Source organism: Equus caballus, chromosome 7 (genome assembly GCF_041296265.1).
Source record: "Equus caballus isolate H_3958 breed thoroughbred chromosome 7, TB-T2T, whole genome shotgun sequence".
Taxonomy (NCBI): Eukaryota; Metazoa; Chordata; class Mammalia; order Perissodactyla; family Equidae; genus Equus; species Equus caballus.
In genome coordinates, this window is record NC_091690.1 from 58,807,563 (window position 1) to 58,814,951 (window position 7,389).

General features: G+C 37.5%; 1 non-coding gene across 1 annotated transcript; it reads right to left on the bottom strand.

The window, feature by feature from the left end:
* Positions 1–339: 339 nt before the first annotated feature.
* On the bottom strand, positions 340–446 carry LOC111772146 (U6 spliceosomal RNA). Its single transcript, XR_002806027.1, has one exon. It is a non-coding gene; the product is annotated as a U6 spliceosomal RNA (small nuclear RNA).
* Between the last annotated feature and the right edge of the window lie 6,943 nt (positions 447–7,389).

Sequence of the window (7,389 nt, forward strand, 5' to 3'; positions counted from 1 at the left end):
ATGTAGGCTGGTTCCACGTCTTGGCTATTGTAAATAATGCTGCGATGAACATAGGGGTGCAACGGACTCTTGAGATTTCTGATATCAGGTTCTTAGGATAGATACCCAGTAATGGGATGGCTGGGTCATAGGGTATTTCTATTTTTAACTTTTTGAGAAATCTCCATACTGTTTTCCATAGTGGTTGTACCAGTTTGCATTCCCACCAACAGTGTATGAGGGTTCCTTTTTCTCCACAACCTCTCCAACATTTGTCACTCTTGGTTTTGGATGTTTTTGCCAATCTAACGGGTGTAAGGTGATATCTTAGTGTAGTTTTGATTTGCATTTCCCTGATGAAAAAATATGGAACGCTTCACGAATTTGCGTGTCATCCTTGCGCAGGGGCCATGCTAATCTTCTCTGTATCGTTCCAATTTTAGTATATGTGCTGCCGAAGCGAGCACAATAGGTTTATTTTTAAAAATACTAACAAACAGTTGAACTGATTGGAAAATGGAAAAAGATTAGCTTATTAGAATGATTCAGAGCTATATCTTTTAATATGTAGCTCCAGACAGAGGAGGGAAACTTGTAGCATGATGCAAAGACAGAGAGAAGGCCCAATCCATTAAACCCGCTCTTTAGAAATCTCCCCACCACCTTCTTTCAAAATCTGCAGGGGCCTGCCAAGTGGCACAGCAGTTAAGTGCTCATGTTCCGTTTCTTGGCGGCCTGGGATTCGCCGGTTCGGATCCCGGGTGTGGACATGGCACCCCTTGGCAAAAGCCATGCTGTGGTAGGTGTCCCACATATAAAGTAGAGGAAGATGGACATGGAGGTTAGCTCAGGGCCAGTCTTCCTCAGCAAAAAGAGGAGGATTGGCAGTAGTTAGCTCAGGGCTAATCTTCCTCAAAAAAAAATAAAACAGATCCACAGAAAGCAACTAAGAGTAACCACTCAAATGTCACCAGCACTTGTAAAAGATTTCTGTTGAAAATTTAACGTTTACTTAAATCTTAATGTTTCCTGATACATAGATATTGTTTGGATTATTTTTCTCTAAATGTCCTTCTGCACTTCACAACATAGAACCCCACCTCCTACTTTTCAGCATGGCGTCCTGAGAAGAGCCGTCGGCTGGGAAACCCGAATTCCAGTCCAAGCTCTGTTACTAAGGGTTGTAAGATCGGGGGCAGGATCCTAACCTACCTAAAAGTCAATGTCTTCATTTGCCTCTAAGACTCTCAGAACTTAGAGTTGACACTGCTTCATAACTGAGTGCTGTTCGTAAAACAAAACAAAGCAAAACCAAAACCCAACATATATTATCAAATATTGCCATTAAAAATGTTAAATTACTTTGCATCCCTTGGGGGCAAAACAAACAACTGCTTTGGTGATCATTAGGCAGAAATTTATTTCCCTCAAATATCAGCCTCTGGGATATCTGCCTCCTACTCTCCTGAGACCATGCAAAAAGTTCCAGGAAATATGATGTCAAAGATACCACCTGCATGCACGTTCTTAATTCCTGGCTCAGCCTTCGGTTCACAAACCCTATCTACTCTCTTCTCCTGCAAAGCGATAACATTTGTCATCTCTCACTCTTAAATTCTAGACAGAGTCAACTCTACAAATTCCTTTTATATCTCCTTTACTCTGAGCCCTACCATAGATCTGTGCTTGACCTTTCCAAGCAGAGAGCTTCCCAAGCACAACACACACTTGGCTTTTCCACTCGAGCTGCAAAAGACAAGGAAAAGCTTCTATAAGGCGGAAGAGAGCTCCGATCTCTTTATTCCCAATAAAATTTTATACCTTGGTTGGCAGCTAAGTTGTTTGCCTTTCAGATGTCACGCTAGAGCTTTGTATGTACATATACACACACCCATATATCTTTTATATATATTCACCTTATTAAGTATGCTACCATAATAAATATTTTATGGCTGAGTTACAAAAACATAGAAAGGTAGGAAACTAACCCCAAATCACATATTTGAGGACCGTGGAGCTGTCTGAATTTACAGTGAAAAAGGTGAGGGCATCTGATAACGCAACTGTCCATGCAGAGATGTGGCTACTTCTGTTTACCTGAAATATCTTAGTAAAGTCATTTATGATAAAATCAGAACTAGAAGTCTATTTAGAGTTTCATATTTAGTTAACTTTGGGTACTGAAACTTGTAAAAAGCTTTGTTGAGCATCTAAATAAATTACATCAAATAGTTCACACTTACCATATTTATATTTTATCATCTCACACAATCAGAAAAGATTGCCTGTGTATATTCCTCACAGAAGCACAATCAAATGCTTTAGCCAATTATGTTAAATACACTTTGGAAGATGCTTTACATATATTACTTCATTTAATCCTCAAGGCAATATATGATTCAGTAAAAATATTTTCATTTTTAAGTTGAAAAAGTAGAGGATCAGGTAATTTCAACTACGTGTCCAAAGTCACCCAGTCTTATGTAGTGATACTGGGATTCAAACAATTTCACTCCAAAGCCCAGCATCTTTCTTTTTTACTATACTACTTTACCTTTCTGCCATAAGTTATATTTCCTTAAATTTTGCTCAAATTCCACACCGTTACTTTTTGTAAAAAATGGTGACATTTATTCATTTGTAATAAAGTTAATAGCATCTACTATTTACTAAGATAAATATTGTATCAATGCTAGAATTACATAAACTAATTTAATTCCCACATCAACCTCATAATGTAGATATTATTATTCTTACATGACAGACAATGGAATTGACGCTCAAAAGACTTAATGAATTTGCTCAAGAGCCCATAGCTTGCAGAAGCAGGATTTGGTCACAACTATTTGATACTGAAGACCCTATTTTTAACCATTACACTAAAGTTTGTAGACCTAGAGATGCTTAGAATAGATTGAATTTGGGAAGGTCATATTGGAAGTCTGCCAGTTCTCTGGTACAATAATTAAGGAACATTAAAAATAATGGAAGATAATAATAGGGGCAACTGTGTGCAGGAGGAGAGGAGGTCCACGAGAGCCCTCTGTACTTTCTGCTTGATTTCCTGTAGACCTAAAACTACTCTAAAAAATAAAGTCTATTAATAAAAGCTAATATTATTTTATCTTGAAGATTCCTTAAAATCATCAGAGGAAGGCCCCCTAAGTTATTGATAAGATGTGGACCATCCTAAGTACAGGTCTATGAACTGTAACGATTCAGGTTTAATGAATGCAAGTAGGTGATTTGCCTCCTACTAAACATGACTGTTTTCTGGAAGTAGTGGAAATGTGCTTAACAAAAAAAGGCCTGGGGGCCAAATCTACCATATAAAAGTCATTTTCAAGACCAATGTAGTTGAACATATTTTTTTCTTTTCCCCACAATATCTGTCTCTTCCCTTGATACCTGTGCCTGACATCATCCTTGAACAGTTCTTGGTAGCTTGTTGAAAATACTGGTAATTGACCCTTCCCTGGGAGCGCACCACCTGACTTGTTTCCACACATCGGTTGCATGGCCCTTGACAAAAATTTGATTTCTAACTGAGGCATGTAGATAATATAAATGTTAATAATGTTAAATTTTATATTATAATAATAGCTTTTACATGAAATTTTAAGTCAAAAAACTATAATTGATACACACTCCACTTCTAAAAAGTAATTGATACTCTGATTCATCATGAAAAGTTTTTGATGCTGGGTAATTTACTTCATCCTCATTCAAAAATATTTATTATTCAATATTTACTAATAATTATATTACCACATTATGAAAATCATATTCTCTGTACTCCAAAGGCATGTGATAAAGTCTTCTGCCTCACAAAGGGAACGAGCACAGTCTTTTAGGATCTTTTATAAGCTTGCTGTTCAGCCCAGTAAAAATATCACTAGCCTCTTCTTCCTGACATATTTATGGATAAATATTGTCTGTATATTGAATACCGCTAGTTTATGTGCCTCTTAGTTGATTTTATTCCAAAGTATAAATGGAAACATCTGTATTTGGTTCCTTCTACACTTGTTATTTTAAAAGCTATCCTATCACTTTATCTACATTTTCATGAATTATGGTCTAGACTCTAAATATGACCTATTCAGACTTTGCAAGATATTGAAAGTGTAAAGAAACCCAAAAAATAAAGCTTACTTGACACAGTAACTGGGGGATGTATTGATTTAAAAATGGATAAAATTAGATCTATATCTTTGCAGGAAGGGAATGCAACGTAATGGAATGTTGCAGGGAGCAAGAGATAAGAGTAAGATACATTTCTAAAGATGTATTTTTTAAAGACAGGAAAAAAATTACTTTAAGTAATTGACTAAGGAATTTCGTCAATCCTGATACAGAATAAGTATTATAAAGCTTTAGTAGCAAAAGCAATTAGGTAGTATTGCAGTGGCTGACATAGCATTGCAGGTATCCAGGAATGTGTAAGTAAATATCAAAAATGAACAATGGCAGAAACAGCCCTTAAGGATTGGATGACTTAGACTATATTCACCCAGAGATATTGGGATAAGTCCTGGGTTTGTGATGAAAAGAAGTAATATAGCCCCTTTCCTCATGGAGCTTATATTCCATTTGGGAAGATAAGCAGTGGCAACCAATGTTTAGAGCTTGTGAGATGCATAAGCAGGAAAGAAATAGACTCTTTAACAGAAAATTAACAATGTAGGGCCGAGTAGGCAGAGAAAGTCTCTCTGGGGAAGTGACATCTGAGCTGAGACATGAAGGATAAGAAGTAACAGGATAACAAGAATAGGCAAAGATATCTCCCAGCAGGTATTACAGCAAGTGCAAATGCCCTAAGGTGGGAAAAGAATTTTGTTATAGAAAGAACTTTCATCTAAGAGTGTAATGGGTGAGGGAGGAAGTGGCATGAGATGAGACTGAATAGTGAGCAGGTTCAAAATATTGCATGGCCTTGTAGCTATTAAAAGGTGTTGGAAATGTATTCTAAATGCAATAAGAACCATGAACAGAATTTTAAAAGGTAGTGAAATGATATAACTTGAGTTTTTAAAATATGCGTACTATCTGATGTGTGGAGAATGTATTGTAAGAGGGCAGCAGTAAAAACGGTGGACATCCATTGTTTTTGCCTTCCCGACATCCATTTCCCATCTCTTGGAAATAGTACCTTGATGTTCCCTTTGGGAATGAGATTTTGCTTCTCCCTGTCCCTGTGGTTTGGGTGGGGCTGACTCACTTGAACCAGAGTTCCACATAGCTACTCTTGACAAATAAGAGCAATGTCTCCCTCTGGTCCAGTACTTGGTTCTGGGATGCCTATATGACTCAGGCCAGGCTCATGAGAGCCCTACCTTAGACTTTTATTAGAATAAATAATTGGGAAAGAGAAATGATGTTTCTGTGGGACCAAAACTGAAATCAATGCAGTTAGGAGAGACTTGAAGTAATCTAGAAAGAAATGATGGTGACTGGATTTTCTTGGGTGGAAGGAGATAGAGAGGAGTGAGCACATTGTAAATATATCTTTGAAGTAGATTTGACAGGCCTTCCTAATGGAGTATATGGAAATAACAAAGAAAAACAATTCAAATTTTGCTTTATGAGTCAGGGTGAATGGATGGTAGTCCAAATTGTGTGAGGAAAAGACTTAAAGAGAACTAGGTTTTGTGAATAAGGAAATCCACCTGTTCTTACACTTGTTAAATTTGAGATAACTTTGGCCCTGTTGAGTGGATATGTCACAAGGACAATTGGACATGTGAATTTGAATCCTAGGAGAAAGGTATGAACTGTATATACATAGGTTGAAATTAGAACCTTCAAGGAGTGAGTGCAGACAGAGAAACTAACAGGGCCCAGATCAAGTCTTAAGGAACTCCAACAAAGTGGACTGAAAAGGAGCAGCGTATAAGACAAAAGACCGGAATTACCAATATCTGTTATAATCCTTTCTCAAACTGCAAATCATAAAGAATCTTAGCAGATGCTTAATTTAAAATGCCAAATATGGTCTTTGCTACCAAAAACACACCTGCAATCCCATAGAATTATCAAAGCAAATGTCTATATGAAGGTACCATTTTATTATCATTCAGAAAATTGTGCTTTCTGAAATGTTTATTCACTTGCACTGAGGAAAAGTTTCCAGGTGACCATTTGCTCCCAGAAAAAATAAATGCTATAGATTCTGAATTGATCATGAAGCCTCTGGATCTTTCCAATCCTAAAACTAATTGCAATTCACTTTGAGGGCTATGCAAGAGAGAAAGTCAAGGAGGACCATTATGGAGTAGAAGCCAATTAGTGAGGAAAGCATCAGTAGGTGGTCATACTTCCTCTGCCTGTTTTCAAACGCAGCCTTCTGGATGAACCAAACGTTCTGCCTTGCTGAGGACTCAATAAAAAGAACAAAACGTGTGACGTTTCACAGAAGTAGTTCTAAATTTAAAGAGAACATAATTCTTTATACTATCGTACAACAGAAACATGGTGCTTAGTGACTCATCATGATTCCATGTTTTTGTATCGTAAGAAAGACAAATTCAAAATGGTTAATTACATCAAGTAGTGGGAACTTAACAGCAATATGGCAGTTTTATAAGGCAAAGTAACTCCAAGTATTAGACTGAGGTGTATCATCCTCAAAATGATATATCCCTGGATTGAAAGGAATGAAGAATCTTCTCCATTTAACAAATAACCGTGGCCATCTAGGCACTGGAGATGCTAGAGTAAACAAGAGAGAGAGAATCACCATTCTTATTGACTTCAAACTCAAGTAAACAAAAAAATAAGTGAACAAGTAAGTGGTAGTTTAAAATAATGATAATGACTTTGATGGAAATAGAGAAACAATAGTGATGGAGGTGAAGAGTAGGTATACCAACTGGGTGTGTATGGGAATTATGGCCAATGTGCATCCTCTCTTCCATGAGAGACCAGGTGGCTTGTGCTCATTTATCCATAGTTGCCAGTCACAGTTGCTTTCACTGTAGCTGTTGACACCAGAAGGAAAGAAAATATCCCACCCCTTCCCACACCCACAGGACCTGCCTTCCAGACCACATATGCATGAATTCTGTAAGGCCAAATATCCTTCCTCCCTCGAAAGACTGTTGGAACTAAATTCACCATATGCCTCATATCCCTGCTTTCTACCTCAGCTTCTGTGCAAAGTCTATGTAAACTGTGTGCCAGTGTGAAAGTGGCACTGTAAAGATACAAGCTCTTTAAACTATCCCTAGCTCTATTCTCATCTCTATGAATCTCAGTATGTCTGTCCCTGACCTGCCATTCCACTCACGCCTTCTTTCCCTCCAAAACTATTCCATTGGGCTGTCTGAAACTTTCCTCATAAAACTAGCAAATCCCTACAACCCTACTAGCTTCCCCAAACATTACTTTAACTGAAAAATGAATGACTAT